The 19,653-nt window shown below is 36.4% G+C and overlaps 1 protein-coding gene across 33 annotated transcripts in view; it reads right to left on the bottom strand.

Moving 5' to 3' along the window:
* The window catches only part of LOC141386969 (uncharacterized), a 162,274-nt gene extending 147,623 nt beyond the window's left edge, over nucleotides 1–14,651 (bottom strand). For 14 of the 33 annotated variants that reach the window (XR_012408450.1, XM_073955893.1, XM_073955908.1 and 11 more), the window contains exon 1: nucleotides 14,063–14,651. The gene's annotated coding sequence lies outside the window, so the exon portion shown is untranslated. Of the gene's footprint in view, nucleotides 1–13,913 lie in introns of all 33 variants that reach the window. The other 19 variants (XM_073955894.1, XM_073955905.1, XM_073955910.1 and 16 more) reach the window with 5 other exon arrangements.
* Nucleotides 14,652–19,653: the final 5,002 nt, after the last annotated feature.

Here is a 19,653-nt window from a genome sequence, read left to right as displayed (position 1 = left end):
AGTTCACGCACAAATCGATTTTAAAAAAATAATTTTTTGAAAAAATATATGAAATGAAAAAAATTTTTTTTTCAAAAAATTATTTTTTGTTGCACGAATGAATAAATATAAGCCTTCTAATAACTATAATAACGTTTATTTCATTCAAATATTAAAAAAGCCGCGAAAAGAGTCACTTTGGAAAATTTTTAAATTTTTTGTTTTTTGTTAAAACATTATATTTTTGAATAAAATCGTTTACGACATTTTTACGATTCTCAGAATTAAAGAAAAATAGTGAGAAATAAATTTTATGTCATTTTAATTATCTCATGTGGCTCTAAAACTTATTTTCAATTATATATCTGTTTTCAGTGACTTCAAAAAATTGTCCATAATTTTGATAAATTCAAATTTTAAAATCATTTTGTGAGTGAGGTTTTTTCTCCGAATCACCTTATAATTAAGATTTTATGTAATCTTATGGCAAAACTCATCACGCTATGATACAGGGATATGAGGTTGTAAAAAAGTCATAACCCTAGTAGGCACATAGGTTAACGACTTTATAGCATATGTGGTATGTATGTATGTATAAATTATATACATACAAACTATAATAAACACCCATAATATGAAGCCACCTTTTAGAATATTGTTTTTTTATCTGCTACTGACATTCTCTTAGTATATCGTATGCTTTGTGGTAGTTCCTCATAAGTGGTATCGTACTATGTGTGGCACACCGTTCGAACTACATTGTAAGAAGGAAGTTCCATATCATTGATCTTAAAATAGAACTGGCCTGCATTTATTATTAAGAGAGAAAATTTTCCATTTGTATCTCTTTGTATTTATGTTTGGTTGCCTGACAAGAGAACAAACCCCATCACTCTCTTCTCCATTGAAACTAACCCACACAACATATTTTCTCAACGAAAAAAAAAAAACAACAACAAAAGTATATTTAATGACATGTCCTTCAATTCATGCTTCATAATTTTCCTTACTATTCATATTTTTTCTCGAAACATTAATTTAGGTTTTTTACTCACCATAAGACAACAAGAACTACCACCACATAAATATCAGTATCTACAATAACTTAAACGTCTTTTCGAAGGATAGTACTATCGTCATGTCTTTGTCACTTAATTCATTTACTTGTCTATTCCTTACATTGTAGTTTATTTGTTTTACACTTTGTTTGTAACTTTTTTTGTGGTCATAACTTCAACAATTTGACCTAATTTCCAGCCAACGTGCCTGCCACCTCGACATCCATAGTATTGGGAATTTTTGGTCATTCGGTCATTGTTCAAAATGTATGTCAATTGATTATTATGATTAGTGGAGTATTGTATTGGTGGAGGACATTCAGTATTGTTTGGTTTATTTATTTTTTTGTGTTTGGTGGAGGCATTAGCTTCACCTTGAAAATCAATTGTCAGTTGTAAAAGTTTGTCATTCGTTAAAAGGTAATAATAATTTGCTTTTAGCCGCCACATTAGCTAATCTAATTGAATTTGGACATTTGTCAGTACTTCATTGGAGCCAAGATATTGGTAGGCAAAAGTTCATTTAGTATAGTAGAAAAATGAAAAACTAAGAGTTTGTACACAACAAGTTTTGCCGAGGTCAAGTTTAATTGTCGCTTTTCCTATGAAGTATTTCATGTTTATCTAAGGGTATGGCATGTCTTCCAAAATGTCTTGTTAATGGACAACATAAATCCAGCAACAGCCTTTATTATGTGTGACAACCCCTGGTCGAATATTCCTCCGAGTCAATCCGGTGCATAGAACCGTGGGATTAAACTTTTTGTATTGTTCTGGAGTGACTCTTTGCTTTCATCGGTGTCTTCAGATTTGAGAAGAGGAAAAAGTCAACATGGGTCAATTCCGGTAAATTCGGTGGTTGAGGTATGACATTGGTTTTATATTCGGCCAAAAACTCACGCACAAGTATCTATGTGTGAGTAGGTGCGTTATCATGGTGCAAAATCCATGATTAGTTTTCCACAATTCTGTGCGTTCCTGAAGAATTGTTTTACGCATAACTTCAAGTTAGTATTCCTTATTGATTGTCGAAGATAACCTTCCATTTTTGGAATAGTAACAAATCGAAGAGCGCACCGAAACCTTTTAATTTGTCAAAAACACATATATAACAGACATATGTACCAAAATAAAAAAATGTAACTCACAAAATGCTACATCTCGTTTTTACGTATATTGAAGGTTTTATATTCAAAAAGTAAGAACGGCGTTAAGTTCAACCAGGCCGAAGTTGTTATACTCTCCACCACAAGTTGTATTGAAGTAAAATGGAACAATCAGTTTCCTTTCGTTTGTGAAGAAGACCAAATACCAAATTTCAGCAAGTTCGGTAAAACAATGTGGCTAACGTTCAAAATACCGAAATTCGGGAGGAACCGTTCCATGGGGGCTATATGAAGGCGTGGGCCTATACCGACAAATTTCTGGGAGAAAGAAGACTAAGTACCAAATTTCAGCCATTTCGGTGTGATAATGAGGCGAAAACCCTCAAAATACCGAAAATAGGGTGGTACCGTTCTATGGGGGTTATATGAAGCCGAGGACTTACACAGGAACGTTTGGTACCCCAAATGAAGACCAAATACCAAATTTCATGCATTTGGGTGTAATATTGAGGCCACATCATGCAAAATACCGGAAATAGGGAGGTACCATTCTATTGTGGCTATAATAAGGCGTGTACCTATATTGACAAATTTCAAAAGGAACGTTTAATACCCCAAATAAAGAGCAAATACTAAATTTCAGCCATTTCGGTGGATTATTGTGGTCTTATTTACTTACTTAGCTGGCCCATTACAGAACATTTATTCTATAGGCCGAGCTAAGAAAAGATCTCCATTTCTCTAAGTCTATTGTTTCTCTTTCTGGAATACCGCGCCTTGTCATCTCTTCATCCACTTGTTTGCGCCATCTATTCTTTGGCCTGCCAATTCTGCGTGCACCGTCAAGCGGCTCATATTTGTACGCCTTTTTAGCGGGTTCATCATCGCTCATTCTTATGATATGGCCTAGCCAACGCAATCGTTGCATCTCAATACGTTTAACTATATTGATGTAGCAGATACAGCTCGTGGTTCATGCGACGTCGATATTCACCGTCAACGTAGATTGGTCCTTACATCTTTCGAAGAATTTTTCTCTCAAACACACCAAGCACTGCCTTATCTGCTTGCGCAAGTACCCAGGCTCTTTTGACGTTTGCCTATCGAGTAACCTTTTCCAGCAGGATGTTGAAGAGATCACACGAAAGGCTGTCTCCTTATCTGAAACCTCTTGTGGTACAAAACTCTTCGGAGAGGTTCTTTCCTATTTTAACTGATGATCTCGTGTCAGTTAAAGTCATTTTACAAAGCCGGATGAGCTTTGCGGGGATACCAAATTCAGACATGGCCTGGAATACTATTAAACGTAGTGGGCTGTCGAAGGCTGCTTTATAATCGACAAAAAGGTGGTAGGTGTCCATCTGCATCTCTTGGGTCTTCTTCAGGATTTGCCGCAGGGTAAATATCTGGTCAATGGTGGACTTGCCAGGTCTAAAGCCGCATTGGTAAAGGCGAATTATATCGTTGACCATAGGCTTTAGTCGTTCGCACAATATCCCTGACACGATCTTGTAGGCAATCGGGAGTAGACTTATGCCCCTACATTTAGAGCACACAGTCTTATCTCCTTTCTTATGGACGGGGCACAGGATACTCAGGTTCCAATCGTCGGGTACTCGTTCTTCCTGCCAGATGGTGCTAACTAGCTGATGATGGTGCCATCAGCGTGTCGCCTCTGGTTTTGAACAGCTCGGCTCCTGCTGCTTTATTATTCTTAAGCCGGTTTATTGCTGTCTTTACCTCATCTTGACTGTTCGGTATACATTGACTATTATCTCTTTAGGATTAGATCCGTGGTATCTTCGTCATCTTTTCTGGATACCAACAGGTTTGAAAAATGCTCTTTCCATATCCTGAGCACACTATCTGTATCAGTTACCAAACTACCTTGCTGGTCTCTACAGGAGGAGGTGCCTGTACCAAAGCCATCAGTTTGATTTTTCACTCTTTGGAAGAACTTTCGGACTGTACATCTCGATTTTTTCACACTCCCGCTTTTCCATCTCTCTTTTTTCCTGCGGAAAAGACGTTTCTCCTCTCTCTTTTCTCCCGATATTTCTCTCGTGCGCTACGCGTTGCTACTTATTGTAAAGTAGTCTATATGCCGCATTTTTCTCTTCGGTAGAAGGAGTGTCGTGATCATACCATGGATTCCTTGGTGGAGGTCTCTGGTATCCAAGTATGGATTTTGCGGCTGTTTGCATGGAGTGGGCAATATTTTGCCATTGCGCTGATATATTATCGGGATGAGGAGTGCAATTGGGCTAGTTGAGAGGCATATGCTGTGGCTATCTGTTGTGATTGCAGCTTACCGATGTCTAACTTTCGTGTTGTGTCTGTTAATACTTTGTTTGCTACGTTTAACCGGGTGCGTACCTTTGCTGCAACTAGGTAGTGGTCCGAGTCTATGCTTGCTCCTCGATGAACATCTTCAATCTATCACAACGTGATCAATTTGATTTCTTGTTTTCTGATCTGGAGATAGCCAGGTGCTCTAATGGATGTCGAGATGCTTAAATCTAGTCCTGTTAACTACCATGTTATTTGCCGGTGCGAAGTAGGGTGTCCAAAAAACCGGTTTTTCCAAACAAAACGGTTTTCGGTTAACCGAAATTTTCAGTTTTTTCAAAAACCGGTTTTCGTTTTTCAAAAATTTTCAAAACCTGTTAACCGGTTTAAACCGGTTTTGTAAAATAGGTACAAAATTGCTCATAATTGATAAATATTTGATTAAAAATGTGCGGCAAGAGGTAAATTAAGTATAAGTAATTCTTTATTATATAATTATCTGATAATATCCTTGTTATTTAACATTCAACCTTAAAGTGGAGACAGCAAACATATGTCAGAAATTGTGCTCTAAGAATAGTAAAAGCCCTTACAAATATACGATTGTGTACCAAAGGAATTAAATTTACATTTTATTAAGTCTGGATTCTCATTCTTGCGTTGAGAACCTCAAATTATCGTGCCGGAATCAAAATGTACTTTGTTATCGTTACCCTTTACAACCTTAAATTCGACTAGTTCTTAGTTTACTGTAATAATTCAAAAACGTATGAATAACGTCATTCAAACAACCGTGTGATATTACGTATACGCAGGTTTTTCATAGATCGTTCAATTGAACTATATTAAAATTGTGCCATTTTACACTAAATATTTTCAAGTTTAAAGGTGTCTGACATTTATAATTTAGCCGTACCTTTTGTTAGTTATGTTTAGTTTACTTTCAAGAATACAATTGTAATGAAATTTTAAAAATATTACTACTTTTTAAAACCGGTTAACCGACACAAATAACCGGTTTTTTCGGTTAACCGAAAATGACGTTTTTGGCGAAAACCGGTTTCGGTTTTGTAACTCAAAACCGGTTAACCGGTTAACCGGTTTCGGTTTTGGACACCCTAGTGCGAAGTCTATCAGCCTCATGCCATTATCAGATGTTTCATTGTGGAGACTGAATTTCCCGACTGTTGGGCCAAAGACATTTTCCTTTCCAATTTTGGCATTAAAATCGCCTAGAATAATTTTAATGACATGGGCAGGACAACGGTCATATGTTTCTTCTAAGCGCCCATAAAATATATCTTTGGTCTGTTCGTCCTTGTCTCCAGTGGGAGCATGAGCGCAAATAAAGCTGATGTTGAAGAATTTTGCTTTTATTCGAATTGTAGCACGGGAGTGAAGCTGGAGACCAGGTGTTTTAACCTCCGACCAACTACAAATCCGCAACCAAACTCATGCTTTTTGTCATGGCAGCTATAATACAGTGCGTCACCATTAGGTTTTTTTGTGACGCCTTTCCCGTTCCATCGCATTTCCTGTATGGCAGTAATGTCGGCCTTGTACTTTTCAAGTACATCTGTCAATACGTATACTGCACGTTCTCTATAAAGTATGCGTTTGCGGGGGTCGTCAACTTTAGAGGGATTTGTTTTTTTTTTTTTTTTTTTTTGATTTTTTCATAGTAGGCTGCTTTTTGTAGGGAAGGGTTACTAACCCGGCGCCCAAGGCCAAGTTTTTAAGGTTCTTATGGGTAAACGCGTGGCACATGTTAGCTCACTACCTTTAACGGGTGTTAAAGGCAGCTCCCCAGGTGACACCACGGGGAGGTCGGTGTCCACTTGAGATGAGAGAGGGACCAAATAAATTCTGGACTTTGTCATGTTAAAGCCGGTCAGGACCGTTCCTTGGTATCTCTCATCCCCAACGTCAGCCGGATTATTGTGGCCACAACCTTCAAAATATCGAAAATCGGGAGGTATCGTCAGCGTTGCCAACAGCCTTTGATCGAAAAAAATCGTCAACAAAATTTGTAGAATCGTCAACATGGTTCAAAACTAGGTTTGGTTACTTTTTAATTCGATTTTTTCGCTGATAGTTTTGTCAGTGAGACTGACAACATAAGATATACAACCCACAGCAATAAATCGAACCCAATATCACTAAAATACCGCTATAAAAACAGATTTAAATGATGATGATTTTCTACTATGGTTATCGAGTTTGGAGTAATGCAACAAGGTAAATCTGGGAACATATTGCCAGTTTTGAATGACAGCTTAGCTCAAATATAGCTTGCTTGACAGTGTGACCGTCCATGTTTGTCGGCACAAATCGACAAAAACTGTCATTCAAAACTGACTGAGCGCTTAAGAGGGCATTAGTAGGAAGTTAAGAAAGCTGGACTCATATTTCTTTTTTCACAACGAGATATAACTCCTATTTTATCTTGAAAACTTTTCAAGGAAGATTTCAATTCATTAACAATCCTAAACGAAGTTTTTTAGCTGATATAATTCAAAGCAGTGGCAGAAACTATGAAAATACCTTTATTTTCAGATATGTGCCTAAATATAGTTAATTCGTCTGGAAATTACTATAAAACATTAAAAAAGCTCATAAAATCGAGTTTGGAACGTTGTTTTTCTCAAAGTCTTCCTTGAAATTTTGGTCAAAATATAGTTATTGTCTTTTATTTCATGCAATTTTGGCTTATGTGAAAATCGTCATCTTGGACCATAAAATCGTCAAATCGTCATTTTTCAATATTGGGCCAAAAAATCGTCAAAATGACGATAAATCGTCAAATTCGGCAACACTGGGTACCGTTCTATGGGGGCTATATGAAGACGTGGACATATACCAAAAAATTTCTGAAACAAAGTTTTATACCCCCAACGAAGACTAAGTACCAAATTTCAGCCATTTCGGTGTGATAATGAGGATAAAACCTTCAAAATCCCGAAAATTGGGAGGTACCGTTCTATGGTGGCTATATCAAACGATATAGCCCGTTTGCAATACCAAACATCCTAGGAATATTAGAAACTTTAATACCAAATTGAAAAGCTCTATCTTAGAAATTGCGAGCTGTATCTTTATTTCAGCATACGGACGGACAGACGGACATGGTTATATCGACTTGGAATTTTACCCTGATCAAGAATATATATATTTTATAGGGTCTCCGATGAATATTTCGATGTGTTACAAACGGAATGACAAATTTAATTATACCCTCCATATTATGGTGGAGGGTATACAAATATATACATAAGTTTAGCATATCGTGGACATAGACATACAAAAATTCTAAAGCTTTAAGAAATTCAGGATTATTGCCTGAACATTAATTAAGGTGTCCACCAAGACACTTTTGTTACAGAGGTGCCCACACATATCTGATTGTATACTACAGGAACCTAAAAACAAACATGTCTTTCGCAGTATTTGGTTGTTATGTAAAACTATGTTCACCAATGCGTATAAATTACAATTATATTTAATAGAAAATATCGCTCATACGTCACCCATCAAGCTAACAGTAATGATTTTATAGCCAAAATAATATTAGTAGTGCTTGGTGGAGTAGGGATTTCATTGGCTGTTTCTATGCACATCAATGGGGTTCGTGAAAAATACAGTCAATATGACAGAAATATTAAAAACGTTATACAACAATTCTACAAACTGAACTAGTATTACATTTAGACTATGGTGGATTTAGGAAATCCAGTCGATTTAATTATTTATTTTCATACAATATATGCCAAATAAACCGAGATAATGCACTTAATCATCGCATATGTGTACTCGTATAGTCTAAAAGACGTGAACGTATAACTAAAACTTATATTAATATTCATGGATATTTTCAAAAGTACATATTACTTTATATTTTTTCATTACAACTTTAAACTGCTTTACAACATATTCCACGCAGGGCTTTTAATGTTCCACCCAAGCAAAATCCGTGCTGAAAAACTAAAATAGCCTACATACAATAATTTTACTAATTTGTAATCCCACATTCCCATATTGCAAATAGATTTATCTTGATAGTTATTTTACAAGGGATTTGGACAGTAGCATTTTTTGTGAGCTGTCTAATATCAATTATTACAATAAAATTATGTTTTACAAGTGTTCTTCCGCCTCAAAGAATACTTGTAAATTTTCTATGTCTCAGAAAGCACATAGTAGCAACAAAACACATCCATACATATTACATATAGACAAGGTTAAAACTAAAAAGATGCAATAGATGTTATTCAATCTAAGGATAGAAGAGGAATTATTGATTTTGCCTTGAGAACGAAAATAAATATTAAATTCAAAAAAAGAATTTAAAATGTATCACCAAGATAAAACCACATACATTATATTCATACATCGGATGTCAGTTTGGATATAAATACGTACATATAATAAACTATGGGTCTATTTCGTTTCCTTTTGCATGTTACATACAAATGCACAAAGACATAATACCCCTTACCACAGTGTGGTGTAGGGTATAAAAAATAAAATAAAATGTTTGAGAGAACACCTACGATTTTTGGTATAGAGGATAGGAATCTGTTTTCAAATCTGTTCGCGTTCACAAAATTGAGCGATGCGCGCAAAATTTATAGCGGTTTTTATTCTCGTATGAAAAAACTATCAAAGTGCCCGTTACTTCATATGTGGAAAGGATAAAAACAACAAATAAAGATATTTTAGTATGGAAATAGCAAACACTGAAAACTTGGTTATACTAATACCAATTTTAATCAATATTTTTTTATTAAAGTACTGTTCGTACCACTTTAGTTCGATTTTCAAAAAAATCATCCATACCTCACCCTTACACATGAACAGCGAGCCACATTTTTTGGGACATTCTAATAAAGGGTTTCTGCCTTCAGAAGGTAAAAAAATTCTTATAAAAAAATAAACGCAAGACCAATTTTAGTACCATTTAGTACTTTTCGTAGCCTTGTAGGTACTTCCACTACAATTTAAGCCCTCAACGAACCTCATGCCAAATTACTCGATTTGGTACGCATTTAAAAAAAACTCCTTATACAAGGGGCACTAGAGTGGCCTTGGCAACACGCAGTGTCGCCAGGCGTCATTTAATATTTTTGGAAAGTTTGACAGTTTTTAGCCTAAGCGTACTCAGGACAGTTTGACATACGACCATCTGTTGGGTTGTTTGCAGTGGCTCGATTGAGACATCTCCAAAACATGGTTTTTCAACGCTTTTACAGCATCGTCTGGCGACGAAAGTCGTTGACCACGCCTTTTTTCTTGATGTGCTGGAATTAAATGAAGTCATTGGATCCCTAGTCAGGGCTGACCATCAATTCCACGTTTTGTCCGATCAAACAGGCGCTGATTTGAACCGATGTGTGAGAGCTCGCATTGTCATGATGCAGAACGATTGGTATTCTTTTGTTCGTTATTTGAATTTCTCATGAGACTTCAGGCAAACAAATAGTAATGTAATACTCAGAATTACACGGTCAGTTTTGCCGAAGAAATAGGGGACAATTTGTTTCGAAGGTCGATTCCTGTTTTGTTTCGGGCTCGTAAGCATAGATCCTATATTCGACGTCTGTGCGATCTTATAAATGTCGTTGGAAGCACAGCGATCGTTTTTATTCACAATTTCTATGCACTAATCCTCTTTTTGAGCGATTGTCCAATTTTGCTGGATTTAACGAGAAAAATCCGTTTTTGCGGCCATGTGTTCATGCAATGTCAAATGTTAGTTGGTGAAAGGATGCCCAAGGATGCCTCTATCTCACGGTATTTAACATGGCGATCTTGCATTATCCGCACGCACGGCATAATTTTTTTTCTGGCACAACGGTGAGTGTCGGCCACGATTGTATTCAGTGAACCAGTTTTTCATAGTGCTATAGGATGGTATATTTAATTTGATAGATGCACTCTGGCCGTGATTATCCACGTCGAAAAAAATGTTGAAAAAATTATTGGACGAAAATGTTTACAAGTAAATTCCATTTTCTTTTTTTTTTGCAAAATGATTACAAGTCACTGTAAACTACCCAACACATGGTGGTATATCAAACCGTACTGTGTACGCTTAGGCTAAAAACTGTTAAACTTTCCTAACAAACTGTCAAATGACACTGCGTGTTGCCTAGGCCAGAAAGTTTTCTAGTTCCCCCCTCGTATTATCGTTCAAGCAATAACAAAATGATACCAAATTTAGTACTTTCCGTACATACGGATATAAACTTAAAAAAAATTACCTTCTTATATCGACCACCAGCGATTCTCATTTACAGCTCTGTCAGTTCCCCCAAACCCAACTATAGTACTTTACATATTAATACGTAAGCACGAATTTCCGAAACCTCCTAAACTTTCAAAAATTCTTACTAACCCCTTTACACAATAACAAATTCTACCAAATTCTCTGCCATTTAATACTTTTCATAGTATGCACATCCAAAGCCATCACCATATCTTAACCCCACATACCAACATTGGTTCTAAGAACAAATTTTGAAATTCCAGCTCTGTTCGTATACCCGATACAACATTTAGACCGAATCTCAGGATTCCAGCTGTGTCCGTTCGTCCATTATTAAATAGTACCAAACTCAGTATCATTTAGTACTCTTCGCACCCATAAGTACCATTTTCCAAAACTACCTCAATCCTTTATTTTAACAATAATCTTAATTCAAAGCTTCACCGTTCAGCTCTATCCGTTCAATCAAATCCAAATTGTACCATATTCAGTATCATTTAGTACTTTTCGTACACATAAGTACGAATTTTTAAAACTTCCCCAATCCTACAGTCCAACAGTAATCTTAATTCCTTAATTTTGGGATTCCAGCTCTATCCGTTCGCTCAAATCCAAATTGTACCAAATTTAGTACTCTCCGTATCCATAAGTACGAATTTCCACAACACCCTCAATCCTACACTTCAACAGTAATCCTAATTTTAAATTTCAGGATTCCAATTCTATTCGTTAACCAAAATCCAAATTGTACCAAACTTAGTACCATGTAGTACTTTTCGTACCCATAAGTACGAATTTCTAAACCTTCCTCGCTACACTCCAACAGTAATCTTAATTCCAAATTTCAGGATTCCGGCTCTATCCGTTCACCAAATCTAAATTGTACAAAATTTAGTACCATTTAATAGTTTTCGTAGCCATAAGTACCAATTTCCAAAAAAAAACTACCTCCATTCTACACTCCAACAGTAATCTTAATTCAAAATTTCAGGATTCCAGCTCTACCCGTTCACCCAAATCCAAATTGTACCAAATTTAGTACCATTTAGCACTTTTCGTTCCCATTAGTACGAATTTCCAAAGGTACCACCTTATGTCAATCCTACGCTTCTACAGTAATCCTAATTCCAAATTTCAGGTTTCCAGCTCACCCAAATTCAAATTGTACCAAATTTAGTACCGTTTAGTACTTTTCATACAACTAAGTTGGCAGTTCCAATACTACCTCCTTATCTCAATCCTCCACTCCAACAGTAATCTATAATTATAATTATTATAATATAATAATTGTTCCACAAACATCCCATACGGGACAAGGGAGACTTCTCTCATATCAATGAGTGCACCCCGATTCATATTAGCTCAATGATATGGGACCCACTGTTTATCGCCGAGTCCGAACGGCGTGTCTTAAGACACCACTTTGTAGAGAAGTTTTACATGGCTGAAATATTCAGGAAATGTCGCCAACATTACTGAGGGGTATTTTGCCACCGTTGAAAATGTTGATGTTGACTGGACGGGGAATCGAAACGACGACCTTCAGCGTGCAAGGCGGGTGTGCATACCATTGCACCACGGTGGCACCCAAACAGTAATCATTATTGCAAATTTTATATTTCCAACTCTGTCCGTTCACCCAAATCCAAATGGTACAAAATTTAGTACCATTTAATACTTTTCGTACACATAAGTACGAATTTCCAAAACTACCTCCATATCTCAATCCTACACTTCAACAGTAATCTAATGCTCTATTTCACTAAAACGATTCGAATGCAAATTCGTTCGAACTAAAAACAAATTTCTGTTTTTTGAAAAATATTTGATTTTTTGTTTCCAATCTAACATTACATATATTTAATTGGTACTAAATTTAGTAACTTTTATAAGTTTTCGTACACTTATAGGTAGAATTTCCAAAAACCCTTTAGTGCATATTTTCAACTCGCCATCAGCGACCCTCATTCCAGATTTCAGAACTCTAGATCTTCCCGTTTGCCATATACGAATGGTACCATATTTAGTAACTTTAAGTACTTTTCGTACCGTTCTAGTTCGAGTTTCAAAAAACCAAGCCTTATCCGTCACTTTCGGACCAAGGGTGACCCTCACCCAAAATTTCAAGATTCTAGCTTTAGCCGATGAGAGCGTCACCACAGCAAAAAGTGTCCGGTTTTACTAAGAAATCCCCATATACACTTTAATACGACCAAAAATGTGCCTCAAAGAAATAACGGTTTTAGACCCCAAGTATGTTTCGGCGAAATTCGTTTCAGCCAGTTTTGAATCGATTTAGTCACGTCCGTCCGTCTGTCTAGCTGTTGCGCCACAATATTTCGTAATATTGTACCATACTTAGTGTAAGTTCGATGATGGGCCATAACGGTCCACTCTTTCGGGTACATCCCCCACAACAGTTCAAAATTTTCTGTAAAAAAAATTGGGAAGGGAGGAAACGATTTGGTCCAAACTTAGCACATTCATTTATTTCATCCAGATATAGATCGGGTTCGAATATGGACTATATCCGTCCATTCCTTCGGGTACATCCCACACAAAATTCGAAAAAAAGTGAAGCTTAAAAGTTCCTCTTGGATCGTTTTAAATTTTTTTAGCATATTGTCCTTGCAGCCCTCTTTGTAACGGCACAAGTACATACTTCGAGCACAAGTACATACTTCCTGAGAATGACCTAAAGGGTCCAAGAAACACGGATGGCACCAACTGAAGTGGAAAATATGCAAGATAACTCCCACAGGAAGTTTTTGATTAGTCCAATCATTGGACATAGTATTACTTCATCCACTCATGTGTCAGGTTAAAAATTAATATAATTTATATTCGGCATAATTATTGCTATTGTTTCGTTCCTTTGGTCATTGGCTGAGGGTATATGTATCTCCGTCAGCACAGCGACACTTTCTTACTTGTTTCTCTTCGCTCTGGGTGGAGGTTCCTATGCTTAAGATTCTCAGACATATGTTGCTTTTTGTCACAGTACACGCGAAGAGTATGTCAAACGTTTCTATTATATGGGCCACATGTCGAACAAAAAAATGCTCCCAAAAGAATAGGAACATTTTCACATCACACGACAAACTTTAAAGCAATTCATTAAATTAATAGCAAACATTACATCCATTCATTGTTGGCAAAAATCCTATAAATCAATAAAAATAGAACACATTCGGACAAATTAAATAAAAAACTCACTTCGATTGCATTTAAAAAGTTTCTTGACCTTAAAAATGTTCCTCGAGAAATGCCCAGCAAAAAACATTCACAACTTCAGCAGACTTTCCTCGCGTAACACACATTCACACAAACTTCATTCAGACTTCCTTGGCATTACCAATCCTTACTTCTTTGTGGTCAATATTGCACAATGACCCTGTGCTTTAACCCAGCAGTAGTCGCCAGCTGGCAATGGTCAATGTCCTATTAAATTTCCACTTCATTTCCACAATTTTAAAATATGCAAATTTATGCGAATTTCGTGCAAGAAAAGCTCTTTGCAACTCTTACTGAAATAATCTAAATTCTTGCTTTGCACGTTTCCAAATAGTTGCGTTTTTCTTCATTCACTTTAATTTCACATTTGCACACTTTTGTTTAAATGTTTAATAAGCAGTTAATTGATTTTTTCTTTGGGATTTCTTATTTGCTTTTCTATTTCTCTTCCTTTTAGAAACGTCTTTAAGGTTCGCGTATCCTTCGTTGACTGTGTCATATCCGGTTCAAGCACATTTATTTTATCTAATTTTTCTATTCTCCTTTTCAATCGAATGAAATGTTTTGCTTTTTTATGTCACGTTGTTGTCTTTTACGAACATAAAGAAATTGTCGAATGAGAAAGAGAGTCAAGTTTGTTTTTCGAAATGAGAGAAGTACCAAATAAAAGTAGAGAATATTGGTAATGCACTTGTTGTTCGTAGTTGTAGTTAATTGTACGACAGCAAAGTCCTACCGCCATGGCTGACTACTTGCTGTGAATTTAGGTTTCGGTGTGTGGGAGCGTATGGCACAATAGTGCTAGCAAATGTAAGTTTTTTTTTAAATACATACATATGTGTATATAGGTTAGGGGTTTCATTGCACAATGCATTTTATTCGTTATTCTTTCACAGTGCTTTGATTTCAGTCTTATATCGGCATACCATTTAAGGTCTGATATTGACCCCCAGTTTATGTATTTCGAAACGAAAATGTGTGCGCATGAAAAACACCCAATCTTTACTTTTTGAAATATTATTTCATTTGCTTTTGCTTCAAAACAAAAAACAAATTTGAAATACACACTCAAATTTGGTAGTTTTTCTTCCGCATTCGTTTTCTTATCGACATACATAAACCGGCCCTAACTAATATTAAGGTAGGCTTATTATTTGAGAGAGTTTATTCATAACATTAAAACGACATGTCCTCATTTCGCCATATTCACAAATACAAATATTAGTCACTTTCTTTTCAATTTCCCCCTGCTGTCTAACTATAAATAGAACTGCATTCGAACTACTTTTTTTGCTTGAGCTCGCCTTACTCAAGATGTCTATATTCTCCTTCTACGCAAATATTTCCGGATGAAAGATCAATGATATGTGCCTTCTAAAAACATATCCTAGCACAGCGTTCGTAGAATATATCTTTGTTCTGCTCACCAATGGTAGGAAAAAAAGTAAAGGTAGAACATGTTCGGGAAATATATGGAAACATGTCCTTACCTGTAGCGAGATTCAGTAACTTGCATAAAATAGAAATCGGTAAATTAGTAACCAAAATAAATCCGACACTAAAACATACAGATAGGTGTGGCCAAAGTAAGCTATTTTAAATATCAAAACAGCCCAAGGGAAGAGTACCACCAAATTTCACTCATTTCGTTCAGATAATGAGTCTGAAATCTTGAAAATACCAAAAAATCGGGAGATACATTTATATGGGGGCTATATCAAACCGTGACATAGGGTATGGAAGATACCAATTAACGGTCCTGAACGGCTTTAACATGGCAAAGCCCAGGATTTATCATAGTTCCTCTTTAATCTCAAGTGGACACTGACCTCCCCGTGGTGTCATCTGGAGAGATGCCTTTAAAACCCGTTAGAGGTAGGGAGGCATTGGGCTTGTAACCCTTCCCTCCGAAAAGCAATATACTATGAAAAACAAACCCCTCTAAAGTTGACGACCACCGCAAATGTTTTAAGGACCATGATCTGCGAATCTGCACCTGGAATGTTCACACTCTTTATAGAGAAGGTGCAGTTTACGAGCTGGCAGAGGTACATGAAAAGCACAAGGCCGATATAACTACCATACAGGAAATACGATGGATTGGGAAAGGCGCCACAACATCACCTAAAAGTGCCGCACTCTGTTATAGCTGACATGGCATGAGTTTGGTAGCGGATTTATAGTTGGCCGGAGGTTAAAATATCTGGTCTCCAGCTTCAGCCCAGTGAATGAAGACTTGCTACAATTCGAATTAAAAAAAAATTCTTCAACATCTGCTTTATTTGCGCCCATGCTCCCACTGAAGACAAGGACGAACAACCCAAAGATATTTTTTACGAGCGCGTAGAAGAAATATGACCGTTGCCCAGCCCATGACATTAAAATTATTTTAGGCAATTTTAATGCCAAACTTGGAAAGGGGAATATCTTTAGCCTAACATTTGGGAAATTCAGTCTAAATCGTGAAACATCATCAACAATGGTCTGAGGCTGATAGACTTTGCAGCTGCAAGAAACATGGTAGTTAGCAGTACCAGATTTAAGCATCTCGATATTCATAAAGGCACCTGGCTGTCGCCAGATCACAGAACAAAATCACGATCGTTCCGAGGTGCAAACATAGACTCGGATCACTACCTTGTTGCAGCAAAGGTATGTACCAGATTAAACGTAGCAAACAAAGTGCGAACAGACACAACACGGAAGTTGGACATCGGTAAGCTGCAATCACAACAGAAAGCCATAGCATATTCCACTCAACTGGCCCAACTGCTTAATCAAAGCACTCCTCGTCCCGATAACATAACAGGACAATGGCAAAACATTGCCCCCCTCCATGCAAACTGCCGCAAAATCAGTGCTTGAATACCAGAAACCTCCATCAAGGAATCCATGGTATGACGCGTAGCGCACGAGAGAGGTATCGGGAGAAAATGAGAGAGGAGAAACGTCTTTTCCGGAAGAAAAAGAGAGACATTGAAAAGCGGGAGTGTGAACATATCGAGATGTACAGGAGACAGAATGAAGCCCGAAAATTCTACCAAAGAGTGAAACATCAAACTGATGGCTTTGGAACTGGCACATCCTCCTGTAGAGACCAGCAAGGTAATCTGGTAACTGATGCAGATAGTGTGTTAAGGCCATTTGTCCAAATTGTTGGTATCCAATAGTAGCGAAGTCGACGAAGATACCGCAGATCCAATACCAGAAGATGGTATTGAATGTATACCGCCCGGCCAAGATGAGGCAAAGACAGCAATAAACCGGCTGAAGAATAATGAGGCAGCCGAGCTGTTGAAACCCGGAGGCGACACGCTGATAAGGTGTATTCGTCAGCTGGTTAGCTAGATTGGAACTTAAGCATCCTGTGCCCTGTCCGCAAGAAAGGAGATAAGACTTTAGGCTCCAACTATAGGGGCATAAGTCTTCTCCCTATTGCCTACAAGATAGTGTAAGGGATATTGTGCGAACGACTAAAGCCCATGGTCAACGAAATAATTGGACCATACCAATGCGGCTTTAGACCTGCCAAGTCCACCATTGACGAGATATTTACCCAGCGGCAAATCCTGGAGAAGATCCAAGAGATGCCGATCGTCACCTACCACCTTTTTGTCGATTATAAAGCAGCCTTCGACAGCCCGCTACGTTCAAAGGTAATCCAATCCATGTCTGAATTTTGTATCCCCGCAAAGCTCATTCGGCTTTGTAAAATGACTGTAACTGACACAAGATCTTCAGTTAAAATAGGAAAGAACCTCTCCGAAGAGTTTTGTACCAAAAGAGGTTTCAGACAAGCAGACAACCTTTCGTGTGATCTTTTCAACATCTTGCCAGAAAAGGTTATACGAGAGGCAAACGTCAAACGAAGTGGAACAATCTACACCAATAGCCACATGTTACTTGCTTATGCTGATGATACACTGAAAGAAAAATGCTTCGTTGTATCAATGAACGGGTTTCATTGATTATTTTTCATTGATGCTATGAAATGTTACATTAATACAATGAAATGTTTAGTTAATGCTATGAAACCTTACGTTAACTAAAATTTAATGATTTTTGGTTTCATTGAATAAATGAAACGTATTTCATTGATGAAATGAAACTTCTAATTTCTTTAAATTTTAAAAAATATGTGAGTATTGAAACTGTGCTAAATAGTATGTGCTTAAAAAACTAGTATTCAAGCATCTTTTAAGAAAATGGTGGGAAATTGGATATATTTGATGTTTTTAGTTGGCTCCAATTAATGATTTAGTTTCATTAAATAAATGAAATAGTTTCATTAAATAAATGAAACAGTTTCATTGAGTAAATGAAACATTTTCATTAAATAAATGCAAGAGTTTAATTAAATAATTGAAACATTTCTGAAGTTCCCAATACTATTTTGCGGAATGAAAAAAGGGTCTGAAATCTTATCTATATTATGACCCTTATATTATCATTTTTCTTCTAATTATTTTTCTTTATTAAACAAATGTTTTAAATTTTCCACAATCATAAACAGTACACATTTATAAATCTGCCAAGTACATACATATGTGTTTATAGAATCACATACATCAAACATACATATGTATGTACGAATATTAGCAGAAGCGTCTCTAAAACCGTAACTGTACAAAAATTCCTTACTTGCTTTACTAGCGATTGGCTTTGATATACATACATATTCATTCTCTTTAAAATGTTTGTCTCATTTTTTCTACTTACGCTTATTCTCTCGGTATGTTATTCTCTGTCGTTCCTTGTTATGTATTTTATTGTTGTTATGAAGTAAATTCCAGCTGTGCGGTGTGAATGTGCGTGTGTGCGTTTAACAAGCAGATGACAAGATTAGGCAAAACAACCCTGTCTGCCAAAAAGTTGATCAGCAAATTGTCAACAACATTGTTTTAGTAGACATTACAACGCCGCCATGTGCGGATGAATAAAAATTTTACGATTCGTGTTTTTAACTTAGAAAAGTAAGTATGTAAATATTGGACAAACTATTTCTGTTAAGTTGTATGTATTCATTTGTTTATATAAGTGAATTTACATTTATTTGGTTTTTCTCTTTGTAATAGATGCAAGCAATAGAAAATCTAAAGAAAAATGGAATGACGGAGAAAATGCCAAGAGTTTGGTGTCTAGCGACAAATAAATTACTAACAGTTTTTATGATTTTCAATTTTACTTAATGGTGACAACGCCCAATAGGATCATAAACTTCGTTGAAAGTAGGTATGAAGTGTTTAATGTGAAAAGAAAATACAAATATTAAACTAAAACTCTTTCATGTAGTTTTTATATGTACCTTTGTTTTATGTGAACTTTGTATGCTGTATCCCAACATCATGGAAGTACACAGAGGGTGACTGAGCGGCAAAATATGAAGGTAAGTTATTGTGTAGAAAACCAGTTATTTAGTAACAAATTGTTTATTCTTTCAATTTTACTTACAGATGACAACGACCAATGGTTCCATTAATGTATTTAGTTAATACCTAAGGAATCAAAAATGACGTATTGTATCAATGGTCAAAACTAATTGCAATAAAATGAATTAAACATATTTAGCGTTGACTTAATTTTTATGCATCACGTGAGTATGAAATGACTTCATAAAATAAATGTAATCTTACGTTACATCAATGAAATGTATCATTGATTTTGAGCCAACGTAAGGCTTCATTGCATTAAAGAAAGTATTTCTTTACATTAATTCAAGTAT

This window comes from Musca autumnalis, unplaced genomic scaffold (assembly GCF_047663935.1).
Source record: "Musca autumnalis isolate F117 unplaced genomic scaffold, ASM4766393v1 scaffold_5, whole genome shotgun sequence".
NCBI lineage: Eukaryota > Metazoa > Arthropoda > Insecta > Diptera > Muscidae > Musca > Musca autumnalis.
Note: the sequence above shows the minus strand (reverse complement) of the source record. Positions and strands in the feature narration are given on the sequence as shown.